We start from the raw sequence: 14,636 nt of genomic DNA, 5'->3' as shown, positions 1-14,636 counted from the left end.
CCACCCCCCCACCACTTCAAACCCCTCAGATTGTTTTTCAGAGTGCATAGTCTCTCATGATTCACCTCCCCTTCCAATTTCCCCCAACCCCCTTCTCTAACTCCCCATGTCCTCCATGCTATTTGTTATGCTCCACAAATAAGTGAAACCATAAGATAATTGACTCTCTCTACTTGACTTATTTCACTCAGCATAATCTCTTCCAGTCCCGTCCATGTTGCTGCAAAAGTTGGGTATTCATCCTTTCTGATGGAGGCATAATACTCTATAGTGTATATGGACCACATTTTCCTTATCCATTCATCCGCTGAAGGGCATCTTGGTTCTTTCCACAGTTTGGCGACCGTGGCCATTGCTGCTATAAACATTGGGGTACAGATGGCCCTTCTTTTCACTACATCTGTATCTTTGGGGTAAATACCCAGGAGTACAATGGCAGGGTCATAGGGAAGTTCTATTTTTAATTCCTTGAGGAATCTCCACACTGTTCTCCAAAGAGGCTGCACCGACTTGCATTCCCACCAACAGTGTAAGAGGGTTCCCCTTTCTCCACATCCTCTCCAACACATGTTGTTTCCTGTCTTGCTAATTTTGGCCATTCTAACTGCTGTAAGGTGATATCTCAATGTGGTTTTAATTTGAATCTCCCTGATGGCTAGTGATGATGAACATTTTTTCATGTGTCTGATAGCCATTTGTATGTCTTCATTGGAGAAGTGTCTATCCATATCTTCTGCCCATTTTTTGATATGCTTGTCTGTTTTGTGTGTGTTGAGTTTGAGGAGTTCATTATAGATCCTGGATATCAACCTTTTGTCTGTACTGTCATTTGCAAATATCTTCTCCCATTCCGTGGGTTGCCTCTTTGTTTTCTTGACTGTTTCCTTTGCTGTGCAGAAGCTTTTGATTTTGATGAAGTCCCAAAAGTTTATTTTCACTTTTGTTTCCTTTGCTTTGGAGACATATCTTGAAAGAAGTTGCTGTGGCTGATATTGAAGAGATTACTGCCTACGTTCTCCTCTAGGATTCTGATGGATTCCTGTCTCACATTGAGGTCCATTATCCATTTTGAGTTTATCTTTGTGTACGGTGTAAGAGAATGGTCAAGTTTCATTCTTCTACATATAGCTGCCCAGTTTTCCCAGCACCATTTATTGAAGAGACTGTCCTTTTTCCACTTATATTTTTTTCTGATTTGTCGAAGATTATTTGCCCATAGAGTTGAGGGTCCATATCTGGGCTCTCTACTCTGTTCCACTGGTCTATGTGTCTGTTTTTGTGCCAGTACCATGCTGTCTTGGTGATCATATCTTTGTAGTAAAGGTTGAAATCAGGTAATGTGATGACCCAGTTTTGCATACATAGAGGTGGATCACATAATGATAAAAATGTCAATTCACCAAAAAGACATAGTAGTCCTAAGTGGGTGTACACCAGACAAAAGAATTGCCAAAGGCATGAAGGAAATCTCACAGAACCAAAGAAAAAAAAATAGATAAATCCAATTATAGTTGAAAATTTAGCATTCCTCTATCATTTGGTAGAACTAGACAGAAAATCAGCAAGGTTATAAAATGCCACAATACCGTCAGCAACAGGATCTACTTAACATTCATAGAACACTTAGCCCAAAGACAAGTTATATATGCAAGTGCCCATGGAATATGTGCCAAGACACATAGGCCATATACTGGGATACAGAATAATGTCCCCCAAATTCAAAAGAATGGAAAACAGAGTGTTCTCTGACATTAATAAAAACATACATATGATCTCCCTGATATGAGGAAGTGGTGATGCAACATGGAGGCTTAAGTGGGTAGAAGAATAAATGAAACAAGATGGGATTGGGAGGGAGACAAACCATAAGTGACTCTTAATCTCACAAAACAAACTGAGGGTTGCCGGGGGGAGGGGGTTGGGGAGAAGGGGGTGGGATTATGGACATTGGGGAGGGTATGTGATTTGGTGAGTGCTGTGAAGTGTGTAAACCTGGTGATTCACAGACCTGGGGATAAAAATATATGTATATAAAAAATATATGTTTATAAAAAATAAAAATAAAAAAAAAAAAAAGAAAAAGAAAAAAAAAAAAAAAAAACATACTCAAGAATAAAGACATAAAAACCTTTATAAAATATTAACAAATAGATTTTATCATATATAAAAAGAATTATATAACATAATTAACTGGGATTTATTCCAGAGTTGTAAGGCTGGTTTGCTACTAAAAAAGTCAATGTTACTTGTCATATTAACAGACTAAAAAAGAACAGTCACATGATTATGTCAATTAACACAGATAACTGCATTTGATAAGACTCAACACATTTATGATAATATAGCTTAGAAAGCTAAGAATAAGGGAGAATTTTCTCAACTTGATAAAGTGTACCTATAAAAGCTTTCCAGATAGCTAACATTATACTTCATTGTGAAAGAAGTATAATGCTATCCCTCCAAGGCCAAGAAGAAAGTAGGGATGTCCATTCTCAGCACTGCTAGTCAGTATAGTACTAGAGGCTTTACACAGGACAATTAGTCAAAAAATTAAAAAAAAAAAAACTTACAAATGAAAAGGAAGAAATGGAATTGTCCTTGTTTGCAGATAATATAATTGTCTATGCAAGAAATCTCAATAAGTTCAAAACAACAGAAATGTAAAAAAAAGTCCAAATCTAATAGCTACAATAATCAAGGCTATGTAGTATTGGCAAAGGGATAGATGAACAACACTGAGGACTGAGAATTTGAGCCACACAGTGTGGCTAACTGATTTGTTTTTAATTTTTTAATTTTTATAAACATATATTTTTACCCCCAGGGGTACAGGTCTATGAATCACCAGGTTTACACACTTCACAGCACTCACCAAATCACATAACCTCCCCAATGTCCATAATCCCACCCCCTTCTCCCAAACCCCCTCCACCCAGCAACCCTCAGTTTGTTTTGTGAGATTAAGAGTCACTTATGGTTTGTCTCCCTCCCAATCCCATCTTGTTTCATTGATTCTTCTCCTACCCACTTAAGCCCCCATGTTGCATCACCACTTCCTCATATCAGGGAGATCATATGATAGTTGTCTTTCTCTGCTTGACTTATTTCGCTAAGCATGATACGCTCTAGTTCCATCCATGTTGTCGCAAATGGCAAGATTTCATTTCTTTTGATGGCTGCATAGTATTCCATTGTGTATATTTACCACATCTTCTTGATCCATTCATCTGTTGATGGACATCTAGGTTCTTTCCATAGGTTGGCTATTGTGGACATTGCTGCTATAAACATTTGGGTGCACGTGCCCCTTTGGATCACTACGTTTGTATCTTTAGGGTAAATACCCAGTAGTGCAATTGCTGGGTCATAGGGCAGTTCTATTTTCAACATTTTGAGGAACCTCCATGCTGTTTTCCAGAGTGGCTGCACCAGCTTGCATTCCCACCAACAGTGTAGGAGGGTTCCCCTTTCTCCGCATCCTCGCCAGCATCTGTCATTTCCTGACTTGTTGATTTTAGCCATTCTGACTGGTGTGAGGTGATATCGCATTGTGGTTTTGATTTGTATTTCCCTGATGCCGAGTGATATGGAGCACTTTTTCATGTGTCTGTTGGCCATCTGGATGTCTTCTTTGCAGAAATGTCTGTTCATGTCCTCTGCCCATTTCTTGATTGGATTATTTGTTCTTTGGGTGTTGAGTTTGCTAAGTTCTTTATAGATTCTGGACACTAGTCCTTTATCTGATATGTCGTTTGCAAATATCTTCTCCCATTCTGTCAGTTGTCTTTTGATTTTGTTAACTGTTTCCTTTGCTGTGCAAAAGCTTTTGATCTTGATGAAATCACAATAGTTCCTTTTTGCCCTTGCTTCCCTTGCCTTTGGCGTTGTTCCTAGGAAGATGTTGCTGCGGCTGAGGTCGAAGAGGTTGCTGCCTGTGTTCTCCTCAAGGATTTTGATGGATTCCTTTCGCACATTGAGGTCCTTCACCCATTTTGAGTCTATTTTTGTGTGTGGTGTAAGGAAATGGTCCAATTTCATTTTTCTGCATGTGGCTGTCCAATTTCCCCAGCATCATTTATTGAAGAGGCTGTCTTTTTTCCATTGGACAGTCTTTCCTGCTTTGTCGAAGATTAGTTGACTGTAGAGTTGAGGGTCTATTTCTGGGCTCTCTATTCTGTTCCATTGATCTATGTGTCTGTTTTTGTGCCAGTACCATGCTGTCTTGATGATGACAGCTTTGTAATAGAGCTTGAAGTACGGAATTGTGATGCCACCAACGTTGGCTTTCTTTTTCAATATCCCTTTGGCTATTCGAGGTCTTTTCTGGTTCCATATAAATTTTAGAATTATTTGTTCCATTTCTTTGAAAAAGATGGATGGTACTTTGATAGGAATTGCATTAAATGTGTAGATTGCTTTAGGTAGCATAGACATTTTCACAATATTTATTCTTCCAATCCAGGAGCATGGAACATTTTTCCATTTCTTTGTGTCTTCCTCAATTTCTTTCATGAGTACTTTATAGTTTTCTGAGTATAGATTCTGTGCCTCTTTGGTTACGTTTATTCCTAGGTATCTTATGGTTTTGGGTGCTATTGTAAATGGGATTGACTGCTTAACTTCTCTTTCTTCTGTCTTGTTGTTGGTGTAGAGAAATGCAACTGATTTCTGTGCATTGATTTTATATCCTGACACTTTACTGAATTCCTGTATAAGTTCTAGCAGTTTTGGAGTGGAGTCTTTTGGGTTTCCACATATAGTATCATATCATCTGTGAAGAGTGATAATTTGACTTCTTCTTTGCTGATTTGGATGCCTTTAATTTCCTTTTGTTGTCTGATTGCTGAGGCTAGGACCTCTAGTACTATGTTGAATAGCAGTGGTGATAATGGACATCCCTGGCGTGTTCGTGACCTTAGCGGAAAAGCTTTCAGTTTTTCTCCATTGAGAATGATATTTGTGGTGGGTTTTTCATAGATGGCTTTGATGATATTGAGGTATGTGCCCTCTATCCCTATACTTTGAAGAGTTTTGATCAGGAAGGGATGCTGTACTTTGTCAAATGGTTCTTGTTCTTTCTTGTTCTTTCTTTTATTGATGTGTTGTATCACATTGACTGATTTGTGGATGTTGAACCAACCTTGCAACCCTGGAATAAATCCCACTTGGTCGTGGTGAATAATCTTTTTAATGTACTGTTGAATCCTATTAGCTAGTATTGTGTTGAGTATTTTCGCATCTGTGTTCATCAAGGATATTGGTCTATAGCTCTCTTTTTTGATGGGATCCTTGTCTGGTTTTGGGATCAAGGTGATGCTGACCTCATAAAATGAGTTTGGAAGTTTTCCTTCCATTTATATTTTTTGGAACAGTTTCAGGAGAAAAGGAATTAGTTCTTCTTTACATGTTTGGTAGAATTCCCCCGGGAAGCCGTCTGGCCCTGGGCTTTTGTTTGTTTGGAGATTTTTAATGACTGTTTCAATCTCCTTACTGGTTATGGGTCTGTTCAGGCTTTCTATTTCTTCCTGGTTCAGTTATGGTAGTTTATATGTTTCTAGGAATGCATCCATTTCTTCGAGATTGTCAAATTTATTGGCATAGAGTTGCTCATAGTATGTTCTTATAATAGTTTATATTTCTTTGGTATTAGTTGTGACCTCTCCTCTTTCGTTCATGATTTTATTTATTTGGGTCCTTTCTCTTTTTTTTTTTTTGATAAGTCGGACCAGGGGTTTATCAATTTTTTTAATTCTTTCAAAGAACCAGCTCCTACTTTCCTTGATTTGTTCTACTCTTTTTTTGGTTTCTATTTCATTGATTTCTGCTCTGATCCTTATGATTTCTCTTCTCCTGCTGGGCTTAGGGTTTCTTTCTTGTTCTTTCTCTAGCTCCTTTAGGTGTAGGGTTAGGTTGTGTACCTGAGACCTTTCTTGTTTCTTGAGAAAGGCTTGTACCACTATATATTTTCCTCTCAGGACTGCCTTTGTTGTGTCCCACAGATTTTGAACCGTTGTATTTTCATTATCATTTGTTTCCATGATTTTTTTCAATTCTTTAATTTCCCTGTTGACCCATTCATTCTTTAGAAGGATGCTGTTTAGTTTCCATGTATTTGGGTTCTTTTCAAACTTCCTTTTGTGGTTCGGTTCTAGCTTTAGAGCATTGTGGTCTGAAAATATGCAGGGAATGATCCCAATCTTTTGATACCGGTTGAGTCCTGATTTAGGACCGAGGATGTGATCTATTCTTGAGAAAGTTCCATGTGCACTAAAGAAGAATGTGTATTCTGTTGCTTTGGGATGAAATATTCTGAATATATCTGTGATGTCCATCTGGTCCAGTGTGTCGTATAAGGCCTTTATTTTCTTGCTGATCTTTTGCTTGGATGAAATGTCCATTTCAGTGATGGGAGTGTTAAAGTCCCCTACTATTCTTGTATTATTGTTGATGTGTTTCTTTGATTTTGTTATTAATTGGTTTATATAGTTGGCTGCTCCCACGTTGGGGGCATAGATATTTAAAATTGTTAAATCTTCTTGTTAGACAGACCCTTTGAGTATGATATAATGTCCTTCCTCATCTCCTATTATAGTCTTTGGCTTAAAATCTAATTGATCTGATATAAGGATTGCCACTCCTGCTTTCTTCTGATGTCCATTAGCATGGTAAATTCTTTTCCACCCCCTCACTTTAAATCTGGAGGTGTCTTCGGGCTTAAAATGAGTTTCTTGGAGGCAACATATAGATGGGTTTTGTTTTTTTATCCATTCTGATAGCCTGTGTCTTTTGACAGGGTCATTTAGCCCATTAACATTCAGGGTAACTATTGAGAGATATGAATTTAGTGCCACTGTATTGCCTGTAAGGTGACTGTTACTGTATATGGTCTCTGTTCCTAGCTGATCTACCACTTGTAGGCTCTCTCTTTGCCTAGAGGACCCCTTTCAGCATTTCCTGTAGAGCTGGTTTGGTGTTTGCAAATTCTTTCAGTTGTTGTTTGTCTTGGAAGCTTTTAATCTCTCCTTCTATTTTCAATGATAGCCTAGCTGGATATAGTACTCTGGGCTGCATGTTTTTCTCGTTTACTGCTCTGAAAATATCATGCCAGCTCTTTCTGGGCTGCCAGGTCTCTGTGGATAAGTCAGCTGCCAATCTAATATTTTTACCATTGTATGTTACAGACTTCTTTTCCCGGGCTGCTGTCAGGATTTTCTCTTTGTCACTGAGACTTGTAAATTTTACTATTAGGTGACGGGGTGTGGGCCTATTCTTATTGATTTTGAGGGGCATTCTCTGAACCTCCTCAATTTTGATGCTCGTTCCCTTTGCCTATTGGGGAAATTCTCCCCAATAATTCTCTCCAGTATACCTTCTGCTCCCCTCTCTCTTTCTTCTTCTTCTGGAATCCCAATTATTCTATTGTTGTTTCGTCTTATGGTGTCACTTATCTCTCGTATTCTCCCCTCGTGGTCCAGTAGCTGTTTGTCCCTCTTTTGCTCAGCTTCTTTATTCTCTGTCATTTGGTCTTCTAAATCACTAATTCTTTCTTCTGCCTCATTTATCCTTGCAGTGAGAGTCTCCATTTTTTATTGCACCTCATTAATAGCTTTTTTGATTTCAACTTGATTAGATTTTAGTTCTTTTATTTCTCCAGAAAGGGCTTTTGTATCCCTCGAGTGGGTTTCTCTAATATCTTCCATGCCTTTTTCGAGCCCGGCTAGAACCTTGAGAATTGTTATTCTGAACTCTAGATCTGACATATTACCAATGTCTGTATTGATTAGGTCCCTAGCCTTCGGTACTGCCTCTTGTTCTTTTTTTTGTGTTGAATTTTTCCGTCTTGTCATTTTGTCCAGATAAGACTATATGAAAGAGCAAGTAAAATACTAAAAGTGTGGCAACAACCCCAGGAAAATATGCTTTATCCAAATTAGAAGAGATCCCAAACTGTGAGGGGGGAGAAAGGGGATAAAAAGAGGTTCAAAAAGGAAGAAAGAAAAAAAAAGAAAAAAGAAAAAAACAAAAGAATTTAAAAAAAGAAAACACATATGAAAATTATAAAAAAGAAAAAATATATATATTAGATAAACTAGTTAAAAAACGTTAAAAAAGAAAAAGATAAAAGTTAAAAAAAAATTTTACCAGAAGGCGAGAAAAAAAAACAAAAAATGAAAAAGAAAAAAATTAAATTAACTGCAAGACTAAAAAAAATCACAGGGAAAAAGCCATGAGTTCCGTGCTTGGCTTTCTCCTCCTCTGGAATTCTGCTGCTCTCCTTGGTATTGAAACCGCACTCCTTGGTAGGTGAACTTGGTCTTGGCTGGATTTCTTGTTGATCTTCTGGGGGAGGGGCCTGGTGTAGTGATTCTCAAGTGTCTTTGCCCCAGGCAGAATTACACTGCACTTACCAGTGGCCGGGGTGAGTAATCCACTCGGGTTTGCTTTCAGGAGCTTTTGTTCACTGAGCGCTTTCCGTAGAGTTCCGGAGGACGGGAATACAAATGGCGGCCTCCTGGTCTCTGGCCCAGAGGAGCCAAGAGCCCAGGGCCCCACTCCTCAGTGCGCCCTCAGAGAACAGCGCCCAGTTACTCCCGTCTGCCTGACTTCCGGCCCCGCTCTGAGCTCACCGAGCCTGCGACCGGTTCAAGGTAACACCGAGCTGTGAGCTTACTGTCGGCTCTGTCTCTGTAGCCGACTTTCCCCTTCCAATACCCGCAAGCTCTGCGACACTCAGACACCCCCGATCCTTCTGTGACCCTGCGGGACCTGAGGCCACGCTGACCCTGCGTGGGCTTCGCCCCGGGTAGCCTCTGGAGCGATGTCCTTCAGCGGAACAGACTTTTAAAAGTTCTGATTTTGTGCGCGGTTGCTCTCCCGCTTGCCGGGAGCCGGCCCCTCCCCCCGGGGTCTATCTTCCCTTCGCTTTGGATTCACTTCTCCGCCGGTCCTACCTTTCAGAAATTGGTTGTTTTTCTGTTTCCAGAATTGCTGTTCTTCTCTTCGATCTGCCGATGGATTTTCAGGTGTTTGCAATCTTTAGATAAGCTATCTACCTGATCTCCGGCTAGCTGAAGTAGTCTCAGCCTGCTACTTTTCCGCCATCTTGACTCCTCCTGGCTAACTGATTTTTGACAGAGATGCAAAATAATCCAACATAGGAAGAACATCTTTATAACAAATGGCGCTGGCGCAATTGCATATCCATAAGCAAGGAAAAAAAAGGGGGGATCACAGCCTAAACTTCACACTTTATACTAAATTAACTCAAAGTGGCTCATAGATATAAATGTAACTATATAAAATTTAAAAGATAATATAAGGGAAAATCTGCAGAACCTGGAGGTTGGTGATGAGCCTTAGACCTGACACCAAAGCATTATCTATAAGAGAAAAATTTGATAAATTGGACTTCAAATTTTTTTTAATATTCTGCTAAAAACCTGGTTAAGATGTGGAACATAAGCTACTGACTGGGAGAACATATTTGCAAACCACATATATGACAAAGTACTTATGTCTAGAATATATATGGACTCTCAAGACTCAACTGTTAGAAAATAAGTAATCCAATTAAAAATGGAATAAACAATAGCCATTTTATGGAAAAAGATATACAGTTGACAAATAACTACATGAAAGGACATTCAACATCACTAGCCATTAGGGAACTGCAAATTAAGATCACTTTGAGGGGGGCACCTGGATGACTCAGTTGTTAAGTGTCTGCCCTCAGCTCAGGTCATGATCCCAGGGCCCTGGTATTAAACCTTGAATCAGGCTCCCTGCTCAGTGGGAAGCCTGCTTCTCCCTCTCCCACCCCCCAACTTGTGTTCCCTCTCTCCCTGTCAAATAAATAAACAAAATCTTAAAAAAAAAAAAAAAAGATCACTTTGAGGTATCACCACATGCCTACTGAAACAACTCAAGTAAAATGGCTGACCAGGTAGAGGAACTGGATCACTCATGCATGATTGGTGAGCATGTGAAATGGTACAGCCACTCTGGAAGACAGATTAGAAGTTACTAGAAAAAATAAACATGTAATTACCATACAATCCCGCAATTTCAGTCTTGGTCGTTTATTCTAAAGAATTGAAAAATATGGTCACACTAAAACTTCTACATTGATATTCATAGCAGCTTTGTTCATAATTTACAATTTACAATAACTAAAATCAGCACAGATGTCCTTTTGTGGGCATTGTTTAGAATTGTCCATTGTGATAATAAAGAGCAGATCCGCTTTAGTTGGTTCTATGAGTACATTTAAATCTCTACACACAATGTACCTTCTATTATCTACACCCAGGAAGGACTGCTTCCACTTTCCTGCCCTTGGTATATCACAGCTGAGAGGTAACGATAGTATACCAGCAAAGCCACATGACACTGCTGTCCCTCCACTAAAGCCTGGGCTAGATTCCTCCCACAGAAACAGACTTTAGAAATAGCATTAAAGAGCGGTGCCTGGGTGGCTCAGTTAAATGTCTGCCTTCGGCTCAGATCATGACCTCAGGGTCCTGGGATCAGGCTGAGATGAGCTCGCCACAGTCTGCTTCTCCCTCTCTCTCTCCCTCTCTACTCTCTCTCTCTTGCTCTTTCTCAAGTAATAAATAGATAGATGACAAAATAAAACTGGGGACATCACGCTACCTGATTTCAAGCTTTACTACAAAGCTGTGATCACCAAGACAGCATGGTACTGGCACAAAAACAGACACATAGACCAGTGGAACAGAGTAGAGAGCCCAGATATGGACCCTCAACACTATGGGCAAATAATCTTAAACAAAACAGGAAAAAATATCCAGTGGAAAAAGGACAGTCTCTTCAATAAATGGTGCTGGGAAAACTGGGCAGCTATATGTAGAAGAATGAAACTTGACCATTCTCTTACACCGTACACAAAGATAAACTCAAAATGGATAAAAGACCTCAACGTGAGACAGGAATCCATCAGAATCCTAGAGGAGAACATAGGCAGTAATCTCTTCAATATCAGCCACAGCAACTTCTTTCAAGATATGTCTCCAAAGCAAAGGAAACAAAAGTGAAAATAAACTTTTGGGACTTCATCAAAATCAAAAGCATCTGCACAGCAAAGGAAACAGTCAAGAAAACAAAGAGGCAACCCACGGAATGGGAGAAGATATTTGCAAATGACAGTACAGACAAAAGGTTGATATCCAGGATCTATAATGAACTCCTCAAACTCAACACACACAAAACAGACAAGCATATCAAAAAATGGGCAGAAGATATGGACAGACACTTCTCCAATGAAGACATACAAATGGCTATCAGACACATGAAAAAATGTTCATCATCACTAGCCATCAGGGAGATTCAAATTAAAACCACATGGAGATATCACCTTACAGCAGTTAGAATGGCCAAAATTAGCAAGACAGGAAACAACATGTGTTGTAGGGGATGTGGAGAAAGGGGAACCCTTTTCCACTGTTGGTGGGAATGCAAGTTGGTACAGCCTCTTTGGAGAACAGTGTGGAGATTCCTCAAGGAATTAAAAATAGAACTTCCCTATGACCCTGCCATTGTACTCCTGGGTATTTACCCCAAAGATACAGATGTAGTGAAAAGAAGGGCCAACTGTACCCCAATGTTTATAGCAGCAATGGCCACAGTCGCCAAACTGTGGAAAGAACCAAGATGCCCTTCAGTGGACGAATGGATAAAGAAAATGTGGTCCATATACACTATGGAGTATTATGCCTCCATCAGAAAGGATGAATACCAAACTTTTGTAGCAACATGGACGGGACTGGAAGAGATTATGCTGAGTGAAATCAGTCAAGCAGAGAGTCAATTATCATATGGTTTTACTTATTTGTGGAGTATAACAAATAGCATGGAGGACATGGGGAGTTAGAGAGGAGAAGGGAGTTGGGGGAAATTGGAAGGGGAGTTGAACCATGAGAGACTATGGACTCTAAAAAACAATCTGAGGTGTTTGAATTGACGGGTGGGTGGGAGGTTGGGGTACCAGGTGGTGGGTATTATAGAGAGCACAGATTGCATGGAGCACTGGGTGTGGTGAAAAAATAATGAATACTGTTATGCTGAAAATAAATTAAAAAATTAAAATAAATAAATATATAGATAGATGATGATAGATAGATAGATGATAGATAGAAGATGATAGATAGATGATAGATGATAGATAGATAGATAGATAGACAGATAGATAATCTAAAAAAAAAAAAGAAACAGCATTAAAGAGAGGCTGTTTCTGAAACCAATTTTCATAACTCTGTTTCCTTTCTCTAAATAGGAGACTTGGCCCTTTGCCCCTTAATCAAGGTTTCTAGTCCTTGCTATTTCTTGCAAGGCATTGACAATTACAAAATGCTCCAAAACACCATGGATAGAGGCCGACATCATGGTTACCCTGGGCCTCATACCCAATGGATGGAGCTGCCATTTTGCTGGGGACAGCCCTCTTTCTCCGAAAAAGGAAATAACACTGATACTTTAAGGAAGACTTTCTGCCTTTGATTTTCCAATTCCAGGGAGCACTTGACTAAGAACCAATCAGGTGAAAAGTCTTTAGTTTATTTTGATTTAATCTGGGACTGTAGTGTCTTTCCTGCCTTAAAACACGAGGTTCCATAAGCAGAATTAAGCGTGGAGGAAAGGAGGGAAGATAACATGAAAGGCGCTCATCCAAACAGGGGAAGATGTACCATGCTGGTTTCTATGAAGCATTAGTGGGAGAGATCTCTCAGCCTGATTTCATTTAGTAGTAGTTGACATCTTAACTGAGTTGTTTACAAATTAGGAAGGATCACCCCAGTTCTATAAAATTATTTATGTTGAAGTTAGGAGGTGGCTTATGATAATGATTATTATTATAATCTTAGCAAGTGTTAAGATATCTTGCTTCGCATGCTAGTACATGTACACACATGCACATGCACACAAATGCACACATGCACATGCACACACACAGACCCTATTCATTGTAGGCTTTTTAGAATAAAGTTAAAACCACTGTGGGAGATAACCATAGCAGAAGAGTTGGGCAGAGAGGGAAGAGAAGGGCACTATAATTTGTTCACTCCTCACCAAGTGCCACACACTCTGCTTGGGAACTTTACATGTTTTGGCTCATTTAACCCTCACCACATAACCAGTGAAGTAGGTGCTATTATTATTCCTGTGTTACTAATGAGGAAATTAAGTCTGCAAGAAGTAAAGTGAGATAATTAGATTTATATCACTCTTCTGATGCTTGAAATATTACAATTATTCTCCCTCTTCCAAAAAATAAAAGTCCCAAATCCTCAATCTCCAGGCCACGTTCTGGCATCCATCCTAGTTCTATCTCAGACCCCCTCCCTCTTATAGTAAAACTCCACCCACACTGACCTTTGTTTAATTCCTCTAGTGTGCCATATTCTTTTGTGCTCCAAGGACATTGCCCGTGCTGTTTTTTCTGCCTGGACTGCTTTCCTCTGTGACAACCTGCACTCACCAGCTACCTCCAACTCATTTTCCGGGTCTTAGCTTAATGTCACATCCACAGATTCCCAGGAAAGCGTCCCCTGACTGCCCTCTTGACTCTGCAGTGTCCCTTTGTTGTGTTTTTCCATTGAATTCTGCATCTCATCCCATAGTTTTTCATGAGACAGTGTGTTCAGGAATTTAAATTAAAAAAAAAAAAAACTGTTAAGGGTCCCCTTTTTTTTTTGCCATTATAATTTTACTGTAGAGGAAATTCTGAGATCACACTTTTTCACTCTGTGTCTGCCATTCCTTCCTGCATTACTACCTTAAATGCTCTTCCTGATCATCTACTACTTATTCTAAATTTAAATTCCATTAGCCAACTTATACTACATTAACAGTTTCAGATATAGTGTTCAATAATTCATCAGTTGTGTACAACACCTAGAACTCATCACATTACATGCCCTCCTTAATGCCCATCACCCAGTTGTCCTATTTCCCCACCCACCTCCCCTTCCTCTACCCTCAGTTTTTTACCGAGAGTCAAGAGACTCCCATGGTTTGTCCCACTTTATGATTTCTTCCATTCAATTTTCCCTCCCGTCCCCTATTATCCTCTGTGCTACTTCTAATACTCCACATATGAGTGAAACCATATGGTAATTGTCTTTCTCTGATTGACTTATTCACTTAGTATAATCAACTTCAGTTCCATCCACGTTGATGTAAATCGTAGGTACTCATCCTTTCTGATGGCTGAGTAATATCCCATGGTATATATAAACCATATGTTCTGTATCCTTTCATCTGCTGAAGGACATCTTGTCTTTTTTCCACAGTTTGGCTATTGTAGACATTGCTGCTATGAACATTGGGGTGCAGGTGCCCCTTCTTTTCACTACATTTATGTCTTTGGGGTAAATAAAAAGTAGTGCAATTCCTGGGTCATGTGGTAGCTCTACTTTTAACATCCTGAGAAACCTCCATACTGTTTTCCAAAGTGGCTCTACCAGCTTGCATTCTTACCAACAGTGTAAGAGGGTCCCCCTTTCTCCACAACCTCTCCAACATTTGTTGTTCCCTGTCTTATTAAATTTAACATTCTAACTGGTATAAAGTGATATCTCACTGTGGTTTTGATTTGTACTTCCCTGATGACAAGTGAT

General features: G+C 39.5%; 1 protein-coding gene across 3 annotated transcripts in view; it reads left to right on the top strand.

The window, feature by feature from the left end:
* The window catches only part of ZC4H2 (zinc finger C4H2-type containing), a 67,652-nt gene that overhangs the window by 30,351 nt on the left and 22,665 nt on the right, over positions 1 to 14,636 (top strand). The window lies entirely within an intron of this gene.

This window comes from Mustela lutreola, chromosome X, assembly GCF_030435805.1.
Source record: "Mustela lutreola isolate mMusLut2 chromosome X, mMusLut2.pri, whole genome shotgun sequence".
Lineage (NCBI taxonomy): Eukaryota > Metazoa > Chordata > Mammalia > Carnivora > Mustelidae > Mustela > Mustela lutreola.
Note: the sequence above shows the minus strand (reverse complement) of the source record. Positions and strands in the feature narration are given on the sequence as shown.